The sequence below is a fragment of the Carcharhinus amblyrhynchos genome, chromosome 15 (genome assembly GCF_965287045.1).
Source record: "Carcharhinus amblyrhynchos chromosome 15, sCarAmb.v2.hapA, whole genome shotgun sequence".
Classification (NCBI taxonomy): domain Eukaryota; kingdom Metazoa; phylum Chordata; class Chondrichthyes; order Carcharhiniformes; family Carcharhinidae; genus Carcharhinus; species Carcharhinus amblyrhynchos.
In genome coordinates this window covers 353,949-380,877 of record NC_137338.1, presented here as the reverse complement: position 1 = coordinate 380,877, position 26,929 = coordinate 353,949, and the positions used below count along the sequence as shown (strand labels likewise).

General features: G+C 44.2%; 1 protein-coding gene across 1 annotated transcript in view; it reads left to right on the top strand.

The window, feature by feature from the left end:
* LOC145353476 (cell adhesion molecule 2-like) overlaps positions 1-26,929 on the top strand; it is a 1,377,372-nt gene that overhangs the window by 1,044,414 nt on the left and 306,029 nt on the right. The gene's annotated exons all lie outside the window — the stretch shown is intronic.

The following is a 26,929-nucleotide window of genomic DNA, read 5'->3' as shown; positions in this document are numbered from 1 at the left end:
GAATGCCCTCGATGAAGCCAGAGAGGTTCTCACACAAGGTCCCATTGCCTGGGGACAGCAGCCAGAAGGTTAGAAATGAGTGACAATCACTTTTATTCCAAGCCCCTGAGGAATCATTTTTCCTCCCCTTCACCTCTGGGAGCAAGAGCTTCTCAGGAGCTGAACCCCCAATATATGGTCTGGTGTTGGGCAAGGCTGAGGGGAGGAAAATTGCCTCTTTGTTTTGTTGTTATTAATTAGAAAGGTTGCTCTATCTAAACTTTCAGCTCATTTACACATACTGTTTTGTTATGAATGCAGACATTATTGTTTCAGCATGTAGTCAGCAGGTGAGAGATTGCGAATTCTCTCCATTTCCATATGATTAGGAAAAGTGTTTACCTGTTAGAATAGTTCCTTACAAAAACAAAACTAAAAATAGAAAATGCAGGAAATACACAGCAGGTCAGGGAATATCTGTGGAGAAAGAAATGAGTGACCATTTTGTGTTGACAATCTTCCATTACAAATCAGTGTTTAGTTACGTATGCACGAGATGATCTATGTAAAGCTACTCAGCATGATAATGTACATGTTTGTCCTTTTTATACCAGAGAAACCCCATTGACTGGTGGATTGATTCCTGCAGCTTTTTCATCTTCAATGTTTGGATGTGTTTCACACTTAGTGAACTGTACAGCTGTGGGGTAAATATGGACCCTGTGATAACCTATATGAGTTCCATGGGGAATCTCTCCTTGATCTCCCTGGAGACTTCATTGAGTATGCGTTCCCTTGGTAACAGGTAATGACCTGCCCAATTGGAACTCATCACCCGAGTTTGTAAGGCAAACACTGGGAAGGCACTGCAGAACTCTTGTTCAGACTGGGACTTGTGTGTATGCTTTATTTTGTGTTTTACAGTAAATACAATTCCTTTCCAGGAGGGCTTCCTGAGTTTTTACAAACCTCGAGTCATTATCTTGAGATAATCACGATTTTGATTGGAGTCTTGTCAAATGTTGATTAATATTATCACACATTGCTGGGTGTGAATAGAATTGCCAACTGTTACTCAGTGGGGTCGTGAGCACAGTACCATATATCTGCTCTTTCAGCTCATGTTTAAGAGTAAGTTAAATTCAGCTGTACATTAGAGAAGTGCACAAACTGTGACTGACTCACACTGCTTCATTACTGACTGATTAGCTCTTCAACCTCTTGGTGAAAGAAGAAACACTTTGTCAAAGCTTTTACCTTACACTCATCAGGACAAGAATAGCATTGTGAGGGAAAACAACAAGTTTAAAGATTAAAACTTTAAAGTTTATTTATTAGTGTTACAAGCCAGTTTACATTAACACTGCAATGAAATTATTGTGAAAATCTCCTAGCCGCCACACTCCGGCATCTATTCGGATCAATACACCTAGCCAGCACATCTTTTGGACTGTGGGAGGAAACCAGAGCACCCGGAGGAAACCCACACAGACATGGGGAGAACGTGCAAACTCCACACAGGCAATGACCTAAGTTGGGAATTGAACCTGGGTCCATGGCGCTGTGAGGTAACAATGCTAACCTCTGTGCCACCGTGCTGCCCTGTTTATACTGTATGAGAAGAGAGTGCTAATTGGTTGGCAACTGACTTCTAGTGGAGGCACTGCCATGGAGAATGCACCAGTTGATGGTGAGAGACAGTTAACTGTTAAGTATCGTTTGAAATTTAGTCTGGGCAGATTGTCTCTGATCAGTCAGAGCAATGCCCTGAGGAATGAGCAGTGTACGGCTGTTGTATTTTCTTTTCTTTAGCTGAACAGGCCTGCTTCATCTTTGCTCTTTGTTGTTATGTTACTGCCAGTGACCCTGTTATGTCACTATGATATTTTTCTTACTACCACCACACGACTTTCTTCAACCTCTACTGTATGAAAGTGAATGGAATCATTATCTCGCTCTTCAGAAAAACAACTCTTGACTCTTGAACCCAGGTTCGATTCCCGGCTTGGGTCAGTGTCTGTGTGGAGTTTGTGCATTCTCCCCGTGTCTGCGTGGGTTTCCTCCAGATGCTCCGGTTTCCTCCCCCACTCCAAAAATGTGCAGGTTAGTTTGATTAAATGCTTGAATCCGTCATCAAAGAAGAAATAGCGAGGCACCTTGAGAAGAATTGTTTGATAGAGCAGACGCAGCATGGATTCGTTAAGGGGAAGTTGTGTCTGACGAATTTATTGGAATTCTACGAGGATGTGCGGTGGACGGAGGGGAACCGGTGGATGTGGTGTTTCTCAATTTTCAGAAGGCATTTGATGAGGTGCCGCACAAAAGGTTGTTACAGAAGGTTAGGGGGCATGGAGTTGGGGGTAAGGTGTTAGTGTGGATAGAGGATTAGCTGTCAAATAGGAGGCAGAGAGTTGGTATCAATGGGTGCTATTCGGATTGGCGGTTGGTGACTAGTGGAGTGCCCCAGGGATCGGTGCTGGGGCCTCAGCTATTTACCATTTATATAGATGATCTGGAGGAGGGAGCTGAGTGTAGGGTGTCGAAATTTGCTGATGACACAAAGATAAGTGGAAAAGCAAATTGTGCGGAGGGTGTAGAAAGTCTGCAGAGGGATCTAGATAGGCTGAGCGAGTGGGCGAGGACCTGGCAGATGGAATACAATGTTGGCAAGTGTGAGGTTATCCACTTTGGCAGAAATAATAGTAGGAAGGACTCTTACTTACAGGGCGAAAAGCTGCAGCATGCTACGGTGCAGAGGGACCTGGGGGTCCTTGTGCATGAGTGGCAAAAACCCAGCCTACAGGTGCAGCAGGTGGTCAGGAGGGCAAGTGCGATGCCGGCCTTTATAGCGAGGGGGATTGAATATAAAAGTAGGGAGGTCTTGCTGCAACTGTACAGGGCACTGGTGAGGCCGCAGCTGGAGCACTGTGTGCAGTTTTGGTCGCCGCACTTGCGCAAGGATATCTTGGCCTTGGAGGGAGTGCAGAGGAGGTTCACTAGGCTGATACCAGAGTTGAGGGGGTTGAACTATGAAGAGATGCTGAATAGACTGGGTCTGTACTCGTTAGAATTTAGAAGGATGAGGGGGGATCTTATTGAGACGTATGAGATGATGAAAGGGATGGATAGGATAGAGGTTGAGAGATTCTTCCCGCTCAGGAAGGACTAGAGGGCACAGCCTCAAGATAAAGGGGGGGCGGTTTAGAACAGAGTTGAGGAGGAACTTCTTCACTCAAAGGGTGGTGAATCTCTGGAATTCTCTGCCAGTTGAAGTGGTGGAGGTTTCCTCGCTAAATATATTTAAGTCACGGGTAGATAGGTTTCTGATAGACAAGGGGATTAAGGGTTATGGGGAGAAAGCGGGAAAGTGGAACTGAGCCACTTCAGATCAGCTATGATCTTATTGAATGGCGGGGCAGGCTTGAGGGGCTAGATGGCCGACTCCTGCTCCTATTTCTTATGTTCTTATTAGCCATGATAAATTGCCCCTCCATGTCCTAGTTACATAGGTTACGGGGATTAGTGGGGTAAATATGTGGGAATATGGGGATAGGGCCCGGGTGGGATTGTTGTCAGAAAGTTGGTGCAGGCTCAATGGGCCAAATGACCTCCTTCTGCAGTATGGGGATTCTATGATTCATACTGTCCTTGAAAACAACTGTCCTATTTCCAACCTCCCTTTCCTGTCCAAAGTCCTTGAAGGTGTTGTTGCCTCCGAAATCCATTCCCAACTTTTCCAGAATTCCATGCTTGAATCTCTCCAGTCAGGTTTCTGCCCAGAAGCAAACAGCTCTTATCAAATTCAGAAATGATAAAATGATGAACTATCTCACATCCCTCTGGAGCTTTCTTCAACCTTTGACCATTTGACCACAGCCTTATCCTCGTCACCATCATCCAGCTGGGTGCTCTGCTTTTGCCTCGTCCTGTTCTTATCTATCTGATCGTAGCCAGAGAATTGTTCGCAATGGTTTCTCCTCCATACTGTTATCATTGGCATTCCCAGAAGGATCGATCCGACTTTCCCTCCTCGTTTTATCTACAAGCTGCAGCTTGGTGATTACATCCAAAAGCAGAATATTAGTGTTCATGTGTACACAGATGGCACAAGCTCTACCTCACCCTCTCCTCCAGTGTTGCTAGATTATCAGGCTGCTGTTCTAACATCCAATACTGACGGAGCAAAAATTTCCTCTAATAAATATCGGGAAGATTAAAGTCATGGTTTTCAGTCCTGGCTCCACACCCCATTCCCTCACGACCAATTCCATCCCTTTCCCTGGCAACAGAGGGATTATGATTAAGTCAGCCTGAGATTAAGTCAGACTGATTGCAATCTTGTGTCAAATTCGATCTCAAAACGTGCTTCCAGTCTCAGATGCACACCAGTACTCGGACTGGCTGTTTCCACCACCGTAACATCAGTCAACGTTTCCCGTGAATCAGGTCATCTGTTGCTGAAACTGATTTGATTTGATTTATTATTGTCACATGTATTAACATATGGTGAAAAGTATTGTTTTTGCGCGCTACACAGACAAAGCATACCGTTCAAAGAGAAGGAAAGGAGAGGGTGCAGAATGTAGTGTTACAGTCATAGCTAGGGTGTAGAGAAAGATCAACTTAATGTGAGGTAGGTCCATTCAAAAATCTGATGGCAGCAGGGAAGAAGCTATTCTTGAGTCAGTTGGTACGTGACCTCAGACTTGTATATCTTTTTCCTGAAGGAAGTGGGTGGAAGAGAGAATGTCCAGGGTGTGTGGGGTCCTTAATTATGCTGGCTGCTTTACTGAGGCAGCAGGAAGTGTAGACAGAGTCAATGAATGGGAGGCTGGTTTGCGTGATGGACTGGGCTCTCCTCTCCTCTCGTCCTGATTATTCCCCTCCTGTCTGGTTTCCCGCATGCTGTCCTCATGTGAGCTCCTCCGAAACTCTGCTGCCCAGCCTTAACATGTAACAAATCCCATTCACCCATCACCCTTGAGCTCACTGTCCTACACTCACCTCCAGTCAAACGTTTAAAATCATTATCTCACTTAAACTTCTGTCTCCCCTCCGGCTCCCTCTATCCCAGCCAGTCACCTCCCAACACTCTGAGAGATCTGTGCTCCTCTAATTCTAGCTCTTTCATGTCACTGATTATAATCACTCCATCATTGGCAGCTGTGCCTTTAGCCTGGGCTCGAAGCTCTGGAATTGCTGCCCTGTTCTGTTGTTTCTCCATGTGGTTCTCCTGTCCTAGAATTTCCTCACCAACATGATGAATATTAATTATCCCTCTATTTCACATCTCTTTCTAGCCTCCCCGCCCTTAAATCTCTTCACTGTCTCTCCATAAATCCAAAACTAAAGCACTGCAGAATCTGAAAATCTCAGGATGCAGACAGAAGTGTCTGGAAACACACAGCTGATCAGGAATGATCCTTGTGAAATCTGCACTCACTGATCTGCTGACCCTCAGGACTGGCGGGCATTCCAGATCCGCAGCATTTAAAAAGCTGAATGAGAAGAAATGGAACAAGCTCCATTCAGATTCTCATTACTTCCCCCACTACTTTCTTTCCCAAAATATATCCCCCTGATGGAGGTCACTTTAACTTGTATCCTTGGGAGGAAAATGAGTGATAGAGAATCGGCCATCCATTTACACCTTTGCTGATTTTATTTCCCAGTGACGTTGAACTCAATCTTGAAATCCATCCACCATTTACAATATTCATTAGCTCTTTATGCAATATTATTATAATAGCAACTCACTTCACAGGAAGCTAGGTTAGAAAAGGTGTCACAGGTCGAGGAAAATCTTGGGCATGACTTGATGGACTAAACGACCTATTGATTACTGGTAGATTTTCTGATGTTATTAGATTCTCAGGCCTATAATGCAGGATTTAGCTAATTGACAAGTTTGCCCAGTTGCCTGCGGTTACTGCTGATCTGACTACTTCAAAGCACACTGAAAGATGGAGGGTTGTCTGTAATGAACGCTGACAAACGCATGACATTTGAAATGTCTGACTACACGCATAATGAGGCTACCGCAGACAGCTGCAATTGCAATACTCCCCGCTTCTGAAAGGTATCCCAAATACTGAGCAGCATATTTTTAACTTTAATTATTCAGCACTTGAGACATCATTTGGCATCAAGACACCAGAATGACATTTTCTACGAGACATATCGTTCAAATGATGCAAAGATCTGCCAGGAAAGGTCAGAGTCTACCTGGAGCACAGTCATAAGGAATTTAAATAATCAGATTTATGGAAAGGTCCATATTTAATGGAACACAATCACCTCTTACTCCTGAACCATACTTAAATTTGAAGAGGCTCATTACAACAGTCTGTAATTGTCAGACAGAAGAAACTTGCCTTTATGTAGCACCCTTCATGGCATCAGGACATCTCAGAGTCAGCAACAATGCAATCATTTTGTGATATTGGCTGATTGTTGTTATTGATAATTGTTTTCTATGCCCTGTTTGTGAACAGAACTCCCACTCGCCTGACGAAGGGGGCAGCACTTTGAAAGCTCGTGGCTTATGCTACCAAATAAACCTGTTGGATTTTAACCTGGTGTTGTGGGACTTCCTACTGTGTTTACTCCAGCCCAACGCCGGCATCTCCATGTCATGGATAATTGTTGGCCAGGGCATTAACCAGCTCCCTGACTGTCCTTTCAACAGTGGGATGTTTTGTACCTCTCTGAGAGGGAAGGAGAGGCCTTGGGTTAAGGTTTCATCCAACAGCTGGTACTTCCAACAGTGTGGCACTCCCTCAGCATGACCTTCTGCCTCAGGGGATTGAGTTGTCCCCTGCGTCCCCCCATGTCCTTGCGGACTCTGCGGACTCACTAGCAAGTGCAGTCAACCTTTATCCAACCTTTGCCAGTTAGGCCGAGGCGACAATTCTCAAAGCCTTGGTACTAGTCAGAATCAGATCAAAGCTGGTGCCATCTGGTCCTTGCCATTTATTACCATGCCAGCTATGCCTGATATATACCATCCCACTCCCCAGCTGCTTCCCTTCAAACAGCAAAACCTGTTTTGATGAAGTGGCAGAGTGCAGAGAGCCGACAGTACCTTTATTTATGTGTCTGTGCAACATTATGGGACATTAAAAGCCCATCAGTTATTTCTGATTAAGTCTCCACCAGCTAGCATTTTTCCAAATTACTGGTAACGAAAATGGAAGAGGATGGAGTGTATAGAATGCATGACGTTCACTGAGGCATATCGATAGTTAATTAGACTTCTAGCCTTATTATTAGCACTGCTTCTTCAATATTGCAGATACTGAGACACCTTCCTTCCTTCCACTGTTTGTTTTGTTTCATTAAAAGTTTAAACACCAGGAAGAATCACTTATTTATTTATATATTTACATTTGGCAGGCAGAGACAACAATTAATCTGCCATAATTTTTGATTGCATTTATTTATAACACCTTGAAGTGCCTGCATGCTGATAATTGGCAGGTTGCTTCAGTTTTGCTGCTTTCTCAGAACTCGTTCCACTTTTAACCCTTCCCACTCAGAGATTCCCTGCCAAAAACAGGGAATTCACACTGACAGCCTCCCACTACACGAACACCCAAACAACTGATGCCAGGCAGCGGCAAGGAGCTGCTTACAGGTGGGCGCACACCAACTATCAGACAGATGGGGAAAGCCTCGTGTATCTCTCAGGAAGCTGGTGATAGGCCAGCAGAGAGTTGGCGATGGGTTGCTGGCTCATCTGCTGAAAGCAAAGAGCTGAGAAAACAAGGACAACTCTAAAGAAGATGACAGGCTACAGCCAGGCTGCTGATTTCAATTACTCACCATGATACCACCGTAGTACCATCACCAGTAACTAGGCTGCTGCTCCATTCAATAGCTTTGTTCATTTTTGTCCTCATTACTTTAAGGAGTATAAGGACTGTAGAAAGGAGCTTAAAAGGGAAATTAGGAGAGCCAGAAGGGGTCATGAGAAGACCTTGGCGGGTAAGATTAAGGAGAATCCCAAGGCCTTCTATAAATATGTGAAAGGTAAAAGGATGAGAAGAGAAGGGATAGGACCTATAAAAGGTGAAAGGGGAAAGGTCTGTGTGGAACCAGAGGAAATGGCAGAGGTGCTTAATGAGTACTTTGCCTCAGTATTCACAGTGGAAGCTGATCTGGGAGATTTTGCTACGGTTTTGCAGCAGATGGAAAAGATTGAGTTTGTGGATATTAAGGAGGAGGATGTGTTAGAACTTTTGAATTCTATCAAGATAGATAAGTCGCCGGGACCAGATGGGATGTACCCCAGGATACTGTGGGAGGCGAGGGAAGCGATTGCAGAGCCCCTGGCGATGCTCTTTGCGTCGTCAATGGAGACGGGAGAGGTTCCGGAAGATTGGAGGATTGTGGATGTGGTTCCTATTTTCAAGAAAGGGTACAGAGATAGCCCGGGAAATTACCGACCGGTGAGTCTGACCTCAGTGGTTGGTAAGCTGATGGAGAGGCTTCTGAGGGACAAGATTTACGAGCATTTGGAGAGGTTTGACATGATCAGGAATAGTCAGCATGGATTTGTCAAGGGCAGGTCGTGCCTTACGAGCCTAGTTGAGTTCTTCGATAATGTGACTGAACACATTGACGAAGGAAGTGCCGTGGACGTGGTGTACATGGACTTCAGCAAGGCGTTTGATAAGGTGCCCCATGCAAGACTTCTTGAGAAGGTGAGAGGGCATGGGATCCAAGGGCCTTTGGCCTTGTGGATCCAGAACTGGCTTGCCTGCAGAAGGCAGAGAGTGGTTGTGGACGGGTCTTTTTCTGAATGGAGGTCAGTCACCAGTGGAGTGCCCCAGGGATCTGTTCTAGGACCCTTGCTGTTTGTCATTTTCATAAATGACCTGGATGAGAAAGTGGAGGGATGGGTAAGTAAGTTCGCTGATGACACGAAGGTCGGTGGTGTTGTGGATGGTCTGGAAGGATGGCAAAAGTTGCAGCAGGACATAAATAGGATGCAGGACTGGGCGGAGAAGTGGCAGATGGACTTCAATGCGGATAAATGCGTAGTCGTCCATTTTGGCAGAACCAACGGGATGAACGAGTACACTATCAAGGGCAGGAGTCTTAGTAGTGTTGAAGAGCAGAAGGATCTTGGGGTCCGGGTCCACAGGACTCTTAAATCGGCCTCGCAGGTGGAAGAGGTGGTCAAGAAGGCGTATGGTGTACTGGCCTTCATTAATCGAGGGATTGAGTTTAGGAGTCGGGAGGTAATGCTGCAACTTTATAAGACCCTTGTCAGGCCTCATTTGGAGTACTGTGCGCAGTTCTGGTCGCCTCACTATAGGAAAGACGTAGAAGCTATTGAAAGGGTACAGAGGAGATTTACAAGGATGTTGCCTGGACTGGGAGGCATGCCTTATGAAGTTAGGTTGAGGGAGCTGGGTCTCTTCTCCCTGGAGAGACGAAGGTTGAGAGGCGACCTGATAGAGGTTTATAAAATGTTGAGAGGAATAGATAGGGTGGATTCTCAGAGGCTATTTCCCCGGGTTGAAATGGTTGCTACGAGAGGACACAGATTTAAGGTGCGGGGAGGAAAGTACAGAAGTGATGTTAGGGGTAAGTTTTTCACTCAGAGGGTGGTGAGTGAATGGAATTGGCTGCCGTCAGTGGTGGTGGAGGCGAACTCGCTGGGGTCTTTTAAAAGACTTCTGGATGAGTATATGGGGTTTAATGGGATTGGGGGTTATAGATAGGTCTATAGATTGGTAGGTGTTGATGTGATCGGCGCAACTCGTGGGCCGAAGGGCCTGTTTGTGCTGTAATGTTCTATGTTCTAAAAACAAATGAATTCCACACCCAAGGATGACATTCATGTTGTGTACAATGAAGTAAGACCTCTTCGTGCCCACTTTAAATGCAAAATAATGCATATTCATAGAATCGTAGGCAGATGGAGGCCATTCAGCCCATTGTATGCCTACCAGCATTCCGGAAGAGCAACTAGTTCTATAGCCTGTCCCAATCTTGTACCATTTTCCCGCGGTCCTACATTTTTTTCTCTCTTCAGATAATCATCCAATTCCCTGTTGAAGCCACAATTAAATCTGCCTCCATCACACTCTCAGGTAATGTATTCCAGATCCTAACCACTTGCTGTTTGTTAAAGTATTTCCTCATCTCCCTTTCATCAATTAGCTTAAATCTCCTGGTTCTCGACCTTTCCGCCAATGGGAATCTACTCTTTCCAGACTCTTCATGATTTTGAACACCTCCAGGAAGTCTCCTCTCAACCTTTCTGAAAGAGACCAGCTTTGCCAATGAAGTCCCTCATTGCTGGAATCATTCTGAAACATCTATCCTGCACACTATTTAAGCTTTCACATCCTTCTTAAAGTGCAATCCCACACACAATACTCCAGTTGAGGCTGATCCAGTGTTTTAGAAAGGTTCACCATTACTTTCTTACTTTTGTATGCTATGCCTCTATCTATAAAGTAAGGAGTCTCATAACATCAGGTTAAAGTCCAACAGGTTTGTTTGGTAGTAAACGCCACTGGCTTTCAAAAGTGCAGAGTCGCTGAGAAGAAACTAATAGCCAAGTTCCGCATACACGAGGACGGCCTCAACCAGGATCTTGGATTCATGTCACACTATTTGTAACCCCCATGACTTGCCTGGGTGTGCAAAATCTCACTTACTGTCCTGTCTGGAGACAACACACATCTCTTTAACCTGTGTTTTTCATGCTATCGCCACTCACATTGTCTGCACCTTTAAGACTTAATTAGCTGATTAGCTGTAAAGACTTGCATTCTAATCAGTATTCTGTAAACTGTGTGTGCCTTTATAAACTCTGTTTGTGATCAGAACTCCCCACTCACCTGATGAAGGAGCAGCGCTCTGAAAGCTAGTGGTGTTTACTACCAAATAAACCTGTTGGATTTTAACCTGGTGTTCTGAGACTTCTTACTGTGTTTACTCCAGTCCAACATCGGCATCTCCACATCATGACTATCTATAAAGGCCAGGATTCCATTTGCCTTTTGACCTACTTTCCTAACTTGCCTTACCACCATCAATGATTTGTGCACATAAAGCCCTGGGTTTCTCTCATAGAGTCATCCAGATTTACAGCATGGAAACAGACCCTTTGGCCCAACTTGTCCATCCCACCTTTTTTTTAAAATCCCTAAGCTAATCCCAATTGCCCGCATTTGGCCCATATTCCGCGATACCCATTGTACCCATGTAACTATCTAAATGCTTTTTAAAAGATAAAATTGTACCCGCCTCTACTATTACCTCTGGCAGCTTGTTCCAAACACTCACCACCCTGTGTGTGAAAAAATTGCCCCTCTGGACACTTTTGTATCTCTCCCCTCTCACCTTAAACCTATGCCCTCTTGTTTTAGACTCCCCTACCTTTGGGAAAAGATATTGACTATCTAGCTGATCTGTGCCCCTCATTATTTTATAGAGCTCTATAAGATCACCCCTCAGCCTCCTACGCTCCAGAGAAAAAAGTCCCAGTCTATCCAGCCCCTCCTTATAACTCAATCCATCAAGTCCCAGTAGCATCCTAGTAAATCTTTTCTGCACTCTTTCTAGTTTAATAATATCCTTTCTATAATAGGATGACCAGGATTGCACACAGTATTCCAAGTGTGGCCTTACCAATGTCTTGTACAACTTCAACAAGACGTCCCAACTCCTGTATTCAATGTTCTGACCGATGAAACCAAGCATGCCGAATGCCTTCTTCACCACTCTGTCCACCTGTGACTCCACTTTCAAGGAGCTATGAACATGTACCCCTAGATCTCTTTGTTCTGTAACTCTCCCCAAAGCCCTACCATTAACTGAGTAAGTCCTGCCCTGATTCAATCTACCAAAATGCATCACCTCGCATTTGTCTAAATTAAACTCCATCTGCCATTCGTCAGCTCACTGGCCCAATTGATCAAGATCCCATTGCAATTGGAGATAACTTTCTTCACTGTCCACTATGCCACCAATCTTGCTGTCATCCACAAACTTACTAACCATGCGTCCTATATTTTCATCCAAATCATTAATATAAATGACAGATAACAGTGGGCCCAGCACTGATCCCTGAGGCACACCGCTGGTCACAGGCCTCCAGTTTGAAAAACAACTCTCTATAACCACCCTCTGGATTCTGTCAAGAAGCCAATTTTGTATCCATTTAGATACCTCACCCTGGATCCCGTGAGATTTAACTTTATGCAACATCCTACCATGCGGTATCTTGTCAAAGGCCTTGCTAAAGTCCATATAAACAACATCAACTGCACTGCCCTCATCTACCGGTGTTGGAGGTCACAGATTTGGAAGGTGTTGTCGAAGGATACTTAGCAGTACGCTGCAGTGTATCTCACAGATGGTGCATACTGCTGCCAGTACATACTGGGGGAGGAAGTGTATGTTTGAGGTGGTAGATGAGATTCACGTGGTTGCTTTGTTCTAGATAATATAGAATCATAGAATCTACAATGCAGAAGGAGGCTATTTGGCCCATTGAGCATGCATCGATAACAATCTCACCCAGGTCCTATCCCCGTAACCCCCACATAGTTACCCTCCTCATTCCGCTGACACAAAGGGGCGATTTATCATGGCCAATCAATCTAAGCAGCATATCTTTGGGGTGTGGGAGGAAACCAGAGCACCTGAAGGAAGCCCACGCAGACACGGGAGAGAACGTGCAAACTCTCAACAGACAGTGACCCGAGGCTGGAATCAGACCCGAGTTCCTCGCGCTGTGAGGCAACTGTGTCTAGATTCTTGAGTATTGTTGGAGCTGCACTCATTCAGCTCAGTTACACTTCTGGCTTCTGCCTTGTAAGATGATGGACAGGCTTTGTGGAGTCAGCCTCTGATCTGCCACAGTATTTATATGGCTGATCTAGTTCAGTTTCTGGTCAATGGTAACCCCCAGGATGTTGGTGTTGGAGTTTATGATGGTGGTGCCATTGAATGTCAAGCAGAGATGATTAGATTCTCTGTGGTTGGAGTTGGTCACTGTCTGGCACTGTCTGTGTGGTGTGACTGCTATCTGCATGAACGCTAATTGTTCATATCATCCTGTCTGTGCGCACAGACTGTTTCAGTATCTGAGGAGGAGAAAATGGTGCTAAACACTGTGAAATCATCAGCAAACATCTGCACTTCTCTCACTGGGAGGATCATTGACGAAGCAGCTGAAATGGCTGGACCTGGAACGCTGCCTCAAGGAATTCCAGCAGCGATGTCCTGGTCTGAGCTGATTGGTCTTCAATAACCACAATAATCTTTCTTTGTGTTAGCTAAGTTTCCAGCCAGTGTTTCCCCCCCCCCCAATTCCCATTGATTCAGTTTTTCTAGGGCTTCTTGATGCCGCATTAGGTCAAATGCTACTTTTCTATCCTGGTTTCACTCCCATCTCATCTCATGAATTCAACTCCTTTGCCTGGGTTTGACCAAGGCTGTAACGAGGTCAAGGTCTGAGTACCTGGGTAGTTTTTTTTACAATGTAATGTACATGACACAGTTTGGCTAAGATCATGGCTAATCTTGGAGAACAAGTCTTCAGTATTGCAGCTCGGGTGTTATCCGGCCAATAGCCTTTGCTGTCTCAAGGATTAGTATGAAAGGGAGTGAGTGAGACTGTGCTCTTAAAGGGACAACCTTGGGAGCAAAGAGGCCTTTATCTGTTCTGAAAACACCTCCGTTATGATGAAGAATGCAGCTTTGAGTTGCCAATAGGCTGGGTGTCTACCTTGCTACGTTGCTACTGCGCAGAGGGACCTGGGGGTCCTTATGCATGAATCACAAAAACCAAGTCTGCAGGTGTAGCAGGTGATCAAGAAGGCGAATGGAATGTTGGCCTTTATAGTGAGGGGGATAGAATATAAAAGCAGGGAGGTCTTGCTGCAACTGTACAGGGTACTGGTGAGGCCGCAGCTGGAGTACTGTGTGCAATTTTGGTACCCATATTTGCAAAAGGATATATTGGCCTTGGAGGGAGTGCAGAGGAGGTTCACCAGGCTGATACCGGAGATGAGGGGATTAGCTTATGAGGAGAGATTGAGTAGATTGGGCCTGTACTCATTAGAGTTTAGAAGGCTGAGGGGGGATCTTATAGAGACTTACAAGATAATGAAGGGGCTAGATAGGGTAGAGGTAGAAAGATTCTTTCCACTTAGAAAGGAAACAAAAACTTGAGGACACAGCCTCACAATAGGAGGGGGGGGCATCAGTTGAGAACAGAGTTGAGGAAGAACTTTGCTCAGAGGAATCTTTGGAATTCTCTGCCATTGAAGTGGTGGAGGCTACCTCATTAAATGTGTTTAAGTCACGGGGAGATAGATTTCTGATCGATAAGGGAATTAAGGGTTATGGGGAGCAGGTGGGTAAGTGGAACTGAACCACTATCAGATCAGCTGTAATCTTATTGAATGGTGGGACAGGCTCGAGGGGCCTGATGGCCTTTCCTGCTCCTATTCCTTATGTTTTTTCTTATGTTGATCGGTCTATTGCCTGTCCTTGCTCCACCCTAGCCTTTGCACAAAGATAGCAGCAGGATGAAATGTGTCAGGAGGAGGAAGGAAGTATAATTTGTGTTTTCATTTGGCAGAGTTCAATCAGAGCACCATGTTCAATATTTAACTTGCTGCTGAACAGATCGCTCCTGGTGCCTGTGATCACAGTGTATGTAGAATCAGTCTCTGGGTATACAGCTGACAGCCATTGCTCCTCTCTCCCTGCTGCTCTATAACACAAACACCACTCTTCCAGAATGACCTGTCGTGAGTCAACTAACAACCCAACAGGACTGACGCGAGGAGCACTTTCCCATTCTGTGTCCGTGTCTGGCTAGTGCCATCCCATTGGTACACAGTAAAACATTCCAATTCACACCCAGCCACGTGTGAAAATTACATGTTCATCTTGATTACCATCATTGTCCCTTTTCGATATCACAGACAGCTAGTCTGCAAAAAAAAAACTGCTGTGGGGCTATTCCAGGGATGAAATGTTACATAAACAACTCGTGACTACTTGATAACAGCTGTAGTGACTGCTTTTGTTCATTCTGCTCGGCAAAGTGACACACAAGCAAAGGAGGCCATTCAGTCCCTCAAACCTGCTTTGTCATTTAATAAGATCATGGCTGATCTTAAATCTGCATTCTGCCCAATAACCTATCACTTCCCTCTTTCACAAAAATCTATCCACTTCTGCCTTGAATATATTTAAAGACACTGCTTCCACAACCTTTTCAGGGAGAGAGTTCCAAAGACTCATGACCCTCAGAGAGAAAGAATTTTGCCTCATCTCCATTTTAACTGGGCTACACCTTATTTTTAAACTATGACCCCAAGTCCTAGATTCTCCTCCAAGAGGCAACATCCTCTCCACATCCACCCTGTCAAAACCCCTCAGCATCTTGTATGTATCAATCAAGTAACCTCTTACTCTTCTACACTCCAGTGGATACAAGCCTAAGCTGTTTAACCTTTCCTTATAAAACAACCTGCTCATTCCATGCATTAGCCTGATAAACCTTCTCAGAACCTCAAATAAGGTGATTATATTGCACACAAGACTCTAAATGTGGTCTCTCTACTGTCCTCACAACTGAATAATATCCCTACTCCACTCGCAATAACCAATAACATTCTATAAGCTTTCCTAATTACTTCTGTACCGTAGGCAGTAAGGAAGGCAGATGGTATATTGGTCTTCATAGCGAGAGGATTTGAATATCAGGATAGGGAAATTTTACCGCAACTGCATAGGGCATTGGTGAGGTCACACCTGGAGTATTGTGTTTCTTATTTATTAGTGTCACAAGTAGGCTTACGTTAACGTTTCAATGAAATTACTGTAAAAATCCCTCATCACCACATTCTGGTGCCTGTTTGAGTACACTGAGGGAGAATTTAGCATGGCCATTCTATCTAACCAACATGTCCTTTGATCTGTAAGATGAAACCAAAGCACCCAAAGGAAACCCAAGCAAAACATACAGACTTTGCACAAACAGTGACCCAAGCTGAGAATTGAACCCAGATCCGTGGTGCTGTGACTCAGCAGCGCTAACACTGTCAGTGTGCCACCTTATCTGAGGAAGGATGTCCTTGCTATCGAGGGACTTTGACCAAGCTGGGATGGCAGGATGGGGAGAGACTAAGTTGATTAGGATTATATTCATTAGAGTGAGAGGAGATCTCATTGAAACTTATAAAATTCTAACAGGGTTAGACAGGGTAGAGGGAGTACATAGGGGTCATAGTTTGAGGATAAAGGGTAAACCTCTCCCTCAATGTCAACAAAACAAAGGAGATTGTCATCGACATCAGGAAGCATAGAGAAAAACATGCCCCTGTCAATATCAATAAGAATGAAGTAGAAAGGGTTGAGAGCTTCACGTTTTTACATGTCCAGATCAACAATGATCTGTCCTAGTCCCCCAAGCCAACACTATAGTTTAAGAAAGCCCACTAACACATCCACTTTCTCAGAAGACTAAGGAAATTTGGTATGTCAGCTACAACTCTCACCAACTTTTACAGATGCACCATAGAAAGCATTCTTTCTGGTTGTATCACAGCTTGGTCTGGCTTCTGTTCTGCCTAAGATCACAAGGAACTACAAAAGGTTGTGAATGTAGCCCAGTCCATCACTCAAACCAGCCTCCCATCCATTGACTCTGTCTACACTTCCCGCTGCCTCGGCAAAGCAGCCAGTATAATTAAGGACCCCCCATTCCCCGGACATTCTCTCTTCCACCTTCTTCTGTCGGGACAAAGATACCAAAGTCTGAGGTCACGTACCAACCGACTCAAGAACAGCTTCTTCCCTGCTGCTGTCAGACTTTTGAATGGACCCACCTCACACTAAGTTGGTCTTTCTTTACACCCTGGCTATGACTATAATACTACATTCTGCACCCTCTCCTTCTCTATGAATGGTATGCTTTGTCTGCATAGCATGCAAGAAACAATACTTTTCACTGTATACCAATACACGTGACAATAATAAATTAATAATAAATCAAATCTTTTAAAACTGAGGTGAGGAGAAATTTCTTCACCCAGAGGGTAGTGAATGTGTTGAATTCACTCCCACACAAAGCAGTTAAGGTCAAAACGTTGTGTGGTTTCAAGGAGAAATTAGATATAGCTCTTGGGGGTAAAGGGATCAAGGGATATGAGAGAAATGGGGGGATCAGGATATTAAATTTGATGATCAGCCATGATCAAACTGAATGGCAAAGCAGGCTTGAAGGGCCGAATGGCCTATTCCCACTTCTGGTTACTATGTCACCTGCACATTAATCTTTTGTGATTCATGCACATGGACATCTAGATCCCCCCGCTCCTCAGAGCTCTGGAATCTCTCACCATTTTCATAATATGCTTATTTTCTTCTCTTCCTGCCTAAATGGATAATTTCACATTTATCCACATATACTCCATTCGGCAGATTGTAGCCCACTCACTTAACCTACCTATATCTCCTTGTAGCCTCCTTATATCCTCTTCACATCTTACTTTTATTAAGGCCCAGGCCAGAAACTCCAAGGTGTTTTGTGAAGTTAGCCGAGACCTGAAGTTTATGCATTGGGGTGAATGCAAGGTGTTTCACTCCAGGTATGATTCAAATGACCCACTGGAAGCTTTTATCAAAAAAAAGTTATTTAAGAAGACAGTTAAAATATAACAAAATGAGTGGGCATAATTCTTGCCAATTATAAGACAAGCGTGACACAGTATAATTCTTAACAGCTAGCTATCTCTGTTGTTCCAATATAAAAGCAACACCACAAAGACAAACAGACTTCTTCAGAATTAGTTAACACAGAAGCAAGTATACTCACGCAATACTAGACTTCCAGCTTTTAACACCTATAGACAGAAATCCAAACAGCCATTCTCCAAGAAACATAAATCTTCTGTTTATAAAATAGAGAAGTAAATCTAGACTCTCACAGCTTCCAATCTTCACACCTCAGAGAAGATGCGTGCATTTCCTTCAGGTGCTCTGCTTTCCTTTCACAGTCCAAAGATGTGCAGATTAGGTGGACTGGCTATCCTAAATTGCCTGTTAGTGTCACGTGGACTAACTAGGGTAAATGCATGGAGTTATGAAGATAGGACCTGAATGGGATTGTGGTCAGTGCAGCTTCCAAAACAGCAACACTCAGACAGCAGAATCTCCAACTCCAGAGAGGGGAACAAAAGGGACACTGTCCTCTCTCAACTCCAAACATCATCTGAAACAGCAACTAGGCTGGAATCCTCTGCAAAAGCCTAGCTGTTCCGCAGTCATATGAGCTGGCCTGTCAATCCCAATCAAGCACTACTCTGCAATCCTGGGGGAACACTAAGACAACACCACACTGCATTAATTCAGATTAAAACAAACATTGCATCAATTATACTGCTTCAGTAACAATAGAGGACACTGATTGTTGGCAAAATGGCTCCAAAAATTGCCAGGGACTGTTCAAAACATCCTGCAGAGAAATAATACTAAAATACCTTTCTTAAAGGCACAGTATCATCACACTTTCCCACCTATCTTTCTATCAACAGCAAATTTGGCAAAAATCCCATAAATCCCTTCATCCAGTACATTAATATAAATTATTTGCAGCTGAAGTCTCAGCGCTATTCATTACGTCTTACCAAACTGAACAAGACCCAGTATGTTATGCTGTGTAACATGGGCTTTTATTTTCCACAGGAAGCTTTGATGTGGCATCTTATCAAATGCTTTTGAAAATCTAAGAATAAATAGTACCTCACCAGATACTTCCTCAAAGAAGTCCAGTAATTAAACATAATTTCACAAAACTGTAATAACTGGAGGCACTTGATGTGGCTTCAACAATAAAGGCTTTATTAACTAATAATTATAGATACAAGGATCTGACACAAAACACAGGGTGGCATGATGGCACAGTGGTTAGCATTGCTGCCTCATAGTGCCAGGGACCTGGATTTGATCCCCAGCCTGGGTCACTGTCTGTGCGGAGGTTGCACATTCTCCCCGTGTCTGCATGGGTTTCCTCCAGGCACTCCGGTTTCCTCCCACAGTCCAAAGATGTGCAGATTAGGTTGATTGGCCATGCTAAATTGCTCCTTAGTGTCAGGGGGACTAACTAGGGTAAATGCATGGGGTTATGGGGATAGGGCCTGAGTGGGATTGTGGTCAATGCAGACTCAGTGGGCTGAATGGCCTCTTTCTGCACTATCGGCTTCTATGATTCTATGAAAACCCTCACACAGGCCAATTCTGTTTTCCCCTCTGGCTCCAACTGAAGCTTGTCCTCATGTGATGCTTGTCCATGCTCCTCGTCAGGTGAAGGAACAGCGTTCCGAAAGCTCGTGATTCCAAATAAACCCGTTGGATTTTAACCTGGTGTTGTGGGACTTTTTAACTATGCCCACCCCAATCCAACGAAGGCATCTCCACATCACCTCTTAAGCGGTCATTAATACCACTGACACTGGTATTTTCCCAGTGGTGGGGAGCCCACACTGAATGATGAGGCCTCCACATGAACCCTGGCAGCCTTGTTAAGGGTTCAGGGGCACCCGTTTGGGCACCCCCTCCTCAACTGTATGACTTGACCCCATGTGTTCCCCATTCTCCAATTCATGACCTTACAGCCCACAAGCTTTTTTACCTTGGAATGTGAGAGCTTTTAAAAACCAGCCTCAGTATTCACAGCTCTGCTGATGGTGGATAAAGTTTAATTGTCGAGAGGAAAAGAAATGTTTGGTACAATGGAGGAAGTGGAGCTGCTTGAAGGAAGCATTAGCACAGAAAGAATTGCAATCTTTCTGGTTGACTGCAGTCCCACAGAGAGGTGGCTATTCTGTCTCAGTGAGTGTGAGCCCACACTGTTTATACTCAACAATATCCTCAAGTTCAAGTTTGAAATGATTGGAAATGTTTTATTCTAGGTTGAGTGGGTGCAGTGGAAAGTAACAATAAATGTTCAGCAACATTCAATCTCTCACTGAATCCCTGTGTCTGTGCTGACAGCTTTTTGATATTTCTGTTCTATCTCAGCTGAGCTCTCCTGTAACGATTGTAAAGTGTACAATTAATGGGAAAGTTTACTAACCAGTGCGAGTGAACTTGTTAATTAGCCCTGGGAAAGCTCCAAAGAGTGCAGTGGTTTCAGACAGGCCCATGGCATGTTCTATTGCAGTGCTAGAGCTGAGGAATACGGGTTTCTGAACGTGATATTGACATTGTGTAACACTCCAGTGACAGCACATTCACATCACTGCATCCACTGTCTCTCCAATGGCTCCAAGTGGACCCAATCACCCATTGAGAAGAGTGGAGAGGTTGCTTTAATGGTTCCTCAGTGTGATTGAACAAATGTTCTGAGGGATAGGAGTGAATAATATTGAGTATTCTACTTTACTAATTTTTCTTTGAGCTATTTAAAGATACTTTTATTTTTAAATTCCGTGAAGTCATTTCAAACAGATGCTGATTTGAAAACTATTATTAACACGTCAGAAATGAAACTGAGAAGCTTTCTTCTATCATATTTAGGGACTGTGTAGCTGTCTATTGATTGACATTCACAAGACAAGATAAATACAGACGGGGGAGGCCATTGAGCCTGTTTTAGTTCATCCATCCCAATTAAAGAAAAGCTTACTTTCATCCCCTCAAACATCCTCTCCAGTGGAAGATTTTCACCTTGTCTCTTTGACCTTGAAAATCATATAATTTCTTTATCTGAAAAGTGGTTCCTGACCTAATCTAGCACCCTCGATACAGTGACCCAATCTTTCTTCATGTATACCACAAAGTAGCTTCCATATTTTTACAACCTTCTTCATTACCTCAGTTCAAGTCCAAAAATTCCCACTTTTTCCAACCTTAGCTAATTACAAATCCTTTCATGCAGAGTTCAGCCAGGTGGGTTTCTCTGCACTCTCTCCATGGCTTGAATTTCTCTCTCCTGTCTTGGCAGAAGGAGGCCATTCAGCCATTGTGTCTGCATCAGCTCTCTGAACCAGCCGCTTTCTGTGGTAGAGAATTCCACAGGCTCACAACTCTCTGAGTGAGGAAGTTCTCCCTCATCTCAGTTCTGAATGGCTTCCCTCTTATTCTTAGACTATGGCCCCTAGTTCTGCACTTCCCAACTTTGGGAACATTCTTGCTGCATCCAGCCTTTCCAATTCCATCAGGATTTTATATGTTTTTATGAGATCCTCTCTCATTCTTCTAAATTCCAGTGAGTATAAACCCAGTCAATCCAGTCTCTCTCTTCATATAAAGTTAAAGTAAAGGTTTATTTATGAGTCACAAGTAGGCTTACATTCACACTGCAATGAAGTTACTGTGGAAATCAGTCTGGTGAACATTTGCTGGACACCAATAAAAGCAAGAATGTTGTTCCTCAGACACGGCAACTAAAACTGCACACAATACTTAAAGTGTGGCCTCACCGAGGCCCTGTATCACTGCAGCACAACATCCTTACTCCTATACTCAAATCGTCTTGCTATGAAAGCCAGCATGCCATTAGCTTTCCTCACCACCTGCTGTACCTGCATGCCAACTTCAGTGACTGTTCCACCATGGCACCCAGATCACATTGCCCTTTTCCTAAACTGCCACCGTCCGGATAATGATCTCCCTTCCTATTTTTGCCACCAAAGTGGATAACTTCACTTTTATCCACATTATATTGCATTTGCCAAGCATTTGTCCATTCAGGCAGCCTGACCAAAGTTACCCTGCATCCTTTTCGAATCCTCCTCACAGCACACACTGCCAGGCAGCTTAGTGTCATCTGCAAATTTGGAGATATTGCATTCAATTCCTTCATCCAAATCATTAATATATATTGCGATTAGCTGGGGTCCCAGCACTGAACCCTGCAGTACCCCACTCATCACTGCCTGCCATTCTGAAAAGGACCTGTTTATTCCCACTTTCTGCTTCCTGCCTGCCAATAGTTCTCTATCCACGTCAGCACACTACCCCCAATACCACAAACTTTAATTTTGCTCACTAATTTCTTGTGTGGTTCCTTGTCAAAAGCCATTTGAAAGTCCAGATACACAACATCCACTGGTTCACCCTTGTCCACTCTACTGGTCACATCCTCAAAAATTCCGGGAGATTTGTCAAACACGATTCCCTTTAGTGAATCTGTGCTGACTTGGACCAATCCTGTCACCACTTTCCAAATGCTCAGTTATTGCATCCTTAATAATTGACTCCAGCATTTTCCCCACCACCGATGTCAGGCTAACCGATCTATAATTCCCAGTTTTCCCTCCCTCTTCTTTTTTAAAAAGTGGTGTAACGTTAGCTACCTTCCAATCCACTGGAATGCTTCCAGGGTCTATGAGAATGCTGGAAAATGATCACCAATGCGTCCAGTATTTCTAGGACCACTACATTGGATACTCTGGGATGCAGAGTATCAGGCCCTGGGGACTTATCAGGTTTTAATCCTCACAATTTCCCCAATATAATTTCCTGACTAATAAGGATTTCCTTCAATTCCTCCTTCATGCTGGACTCTCTGTCCTTAGTATTTCTGGAATGTTATTTGTTTCCTCCTTAGTGAAAACAGATCCAAAGTATTTGTTCAGCTGATCTGCCATCTCTTTGTTGTCAATTATGAATTCACCTGATTCGAACTATAAGGGCCTATATTTGTCTTCACCAGTCGTTTTCTCTTCACATAACTATAGAAGTTTCTATGTTTTCTCCAAGTCTACTGTTTTACTCTGTTTTTCCCTTCCAAATTAAACCTTTTGTCCTCCTCTGCTGGATCTTAAATTTCTCCCAATCCTCAGGTTTGCTGGTTTTTATCAGGCCTATTTAAATGCCTCCTCTCTTTCTTTAACACTATCCCTAATTTCCCTTATTAGCCATGGATGAGCCACCTTCCCCATTTTGTTCCTACGCCAGACAGGGATGAACAGTTGAAGTTCACCCATGTGTTCTTTGAATGTCTGCCATGGCTTGTCCCCTGTCAACCCCTCAAGTATCCTTTACCGACTTATCCTAGCCAATGCACATCTCATACCATCAAAGTTAGCTTTCCTCAAGTTCAGGACCTAACCTCAAACTTAACTGCTTAATGAAGAATTCTACCATATTATGGTCACTCTTCCCCAAAGGATCTCAAACCACAAACTTGCTAATTAATCCTCTCTCATTATCCAGTCTTAGATTGCCTGCTCTCTAATTGGTTCCTCAACATATTGGTCGAGAAAACCATCCCTTCTACATTCCAAGAAATCCTCCTCTATCGCATTGCTATCAGTTTGGTGAACCCAATAATATGCAGAATTAAGTCACCCACAATAACTGCTGTACTCTTACTGCACATATCTCTAATTTCCTGCTGGATGCCATCACCACACTGGCTGAATCTCACTCTGGCTGCAGTCTCTCTCCCATTGGTGTGCACAGGCTCACTTGCTAAAACCATTGCCTTATATACAGCTGAGGTGAGAATCATAGAAACCCTACAGTACAGAAAGAAGCCATTCAGCCCATCGAGTCTGCACCGACCACAATCCCAACCTCCATATTCCTACATATTTTACCTACTAATCCCTCTAACCTACACATCTCAGATCACTAAGGGGCAATTTTAGCACGGCCAATCAACCTCACCTGCACATCTTTGAACTGTGGAAGGAAACCAGAGCACCCAGAGGAAACCCACACAGACACGAGGAGAATGTGCAAACTCCACACAGACAGTGACCCAAGCTGGGAATTGAACCCAGGACCCTGGAGCTGTGAAGCAGTACTGAAGTACTAGCAGTGAAGTAGCACATTGTGCTAGTGTGCCACCCGTGAGCTTGGATGACTCACACACCAGTTAAAATTCCTAAGGGTTCACACCTATTGAGACCCTAATCAGGCTTCAGTTGATTGACAGATAACTACCACTGAGCTAACTGGAATCTCACTCTGGTTGCATTAGTGGAATGTGACTCCCCCACACGTCCAGGCAGTGCATCCCCAGCCCAAAACACTCACTGTGGGAAAAAAGTTTTTTGCTCACATCACATTTACTTCTTTTGACTACGACTGTTTGGTGGTCTGTACACAACTCCCTCCTGTGTTTTTTGTCCTTTGGTTTTCTGCAGCTCCACCCATACAGATTCAATTTTGTCCAGGCTGATGTCCTTCCTTACTATTGCATTAATCTCCTCTTTAACCAGCAATACCACCTCCTTCCCCCTCCCCCCCACCTCCCACTTCCCACCTTTCCTTGCCACTTAAGATGATGAATGGGATGGATAGGATAGAGGTGGAAAGACTCTTCCCGCTCAAAAAAGACAGTAGGACTAGGGGGCACAGCCTCAAGATAAAGGGGGGGCAGTTCAGAACGGAGTTGAGGAGGAACTTCTTCACTCAAAGGGTGGTGAATCTTTGGAATTCTCTGCCCGTTGAAGTGGTGGAGGCTGCCTCGCTAAATATTTTTAAGAAGCGGGTTGATGGGTTTTTGATAAGAGAGGGGATTAAGGGTTATGGGGAGAGGGCGGGAAAGTGGAACTGAGCCACGACAGATCAGCCATGATCTTATTGAATGGCGGGGCAGGCTCGAAGGGCCAGATGGCCTACTCCTGCTCCTATTTCTTATGTTCTTATGTTCTTATGTTCTTATCTTTCCTGGATATTGAATCCCCTGGATGTTGAGTTCCCATCCCTGGTCACCCTGGAGCCAGGTCTCCGTGATCCCAATTACATAATTTCCACCAATGACTGTGCAGTTAATTCATCCACCTTATTACAAATGCTCCTCGCATTGAGACACTGAGCCTTGGGCAAGACTTTTTGGCATTTATTGCCATCATGATGTGATGTAGCTCTTTTTGATTTTTATCTTTGGTTTCTCTGCTGAATGGTCGACAACTGTTGCTATTTCTTCTGTTCGTATGTTGGTTTTCTCCCCTGCAGACTGTAATGTAATTCTTGGATTTGGAAGGAGTGTGAGGCTTCTATAAATACTTCACCATTCTTTAATAACATGAGGATAAGCTATTGGACGGAAAGCTTTATTTTCTCCTCTAGTCATTCTGAAATTATTTTTCTGCCGACACTTTCCCCCTCCCCGACCCAGCCAATGAAAAGCACATGAAGTAATTTCAACTCTCCTGATGGGCTCTTGACAAACATTGCAATTAATGCTTAATTTGCCTCATGGTGAGTAATGGCAGCAGTGTCAGAAATGAATAGGCTTTTTAACAGAAGGTATTATTTAATAAACATGGGAGCTTTGACAAGTCATTGGATAAGGCAGCATCAAGACCTCAAAAAGAAAAATACTGTCTCCTGCAATAGCTTCTTCAACTTACAGTCATTACATTCCTTTGTTCTGAGTGTTTAACGCTTAACCTGCCGTAGCAAGCAGCATTTTTCAAGTAGGAACTCTCCCAGTAGGATAAACTGGACCAGCAGATACTCTAGACACAGAGCCCTCATGTTTAGCACCGTATAATCAGAGAACAATTGGACATTCACTAATGGTGGAATGGATCAGGATTCTGAGGAACGTGTTTGTCCTGTTGGGAACTTCATTGTTCTTTGAGTTGCTGACCTCCACAGATTCTGTCCCTGCCCCTGTGGAATGAACTGGCAGGGACAGTGCAGTAGCTGGGCCACTGCATGTAGCGCATCGGAGGAGAATAAAGAGTCAGAGCTCCCCATCCTGATCAACCCTGCTGTGTCCTGTGTAAATGTCAAGATTACAGAGAATTATATTGATCTTATAGTACAGAAGCTGACCATTCGGCCAAACTACTCAAAGCTGATGTTTGTACTCTGCAACCCTCCTGTAATGACTTCAATCAGGCCATTGAGGTTGGCCCATTGGAATATGAACTCCCTGATTAAGGAGTTGGCTATATTCGGGTGTCCCTGGAAAGAGAGCGTGCGGTGTCCCAGGACACCGTTAACACCTTCCGTGCCCACTGAGCACCACAGGGACTGGGCTGTATTATTGACCCTCTTAATTACAATTTTAATTTGATGTTTTAAGTTTCCTTTCCGCTTTATCTTTTGTTTCGGGCGGATCCCCTTCTTATGGGGAGCTGCCCCTTTTGAGTTGTCCCTAAGTTCATTTGATTTTGTTTATTTGGTTGGGCACAAAAAGATCCCCCTGATTAAGGAGTCAATTGATGGGCCAATCAGGAAGACGTTTCCTTGTATTTAACCAGGAGAGTCAGTTCCTCTGGCACTCCCGCAGGTAGCCTGCTGACCGCTAACACTCTGGCTACTGCTGTTGGAAAAGTAAATGAAGGGATTTTGTTGAAGGGACTTTTGTCCGAAGAGTTATTACACCTCCAGCTCTTCTTAATCTCACAATGTTTCGTGCTTTTCTCTCTTATGTGCTCAATCTCAATTTCTCCTAACTGTATCAATGCCCAAACTGCTTCATGTGGCCATGTGGCTCTTATCCTGAATTCCCACTGGATTTATGGTCTTATATTTAGCAGTCCTAGTTTTGGTCTCCCCAACAAGTGGAAATATTCATAACACTGGGCCTGGCTGTGATGTCCCTCACACTCTGATCCCCTGCCCAGGCTCATTGGCATAGTGTGAAACTGTGGAGGCATGGGAGTTGGCTGTTTGTGAGGGTCTTATTGCTTATCAGTACACTTGGAGGTTAGGGAAGCCCTCCTCTCCTCCTTGCTCATAAGCAGAATTAGGAAGATGGTGCCAGGGAGACCGTGGTAATACCTCTGGATCAGCAGACCAGAGGGCCAGGCTGATGTCCTGGGGGTAAGTGTTCAAATCCCACAATGGCAGCTGCCAAGATTTAAATCCAATTAATCAAAACTTTGGAATTAAAAGCTAGTCATGAAACTATCATTAATTATCAGTAAACCCATTTGCTTTTACTAATGTCCATTAGGGGAGGAAATCTGCCGTCCTTACTTGGTCTGGC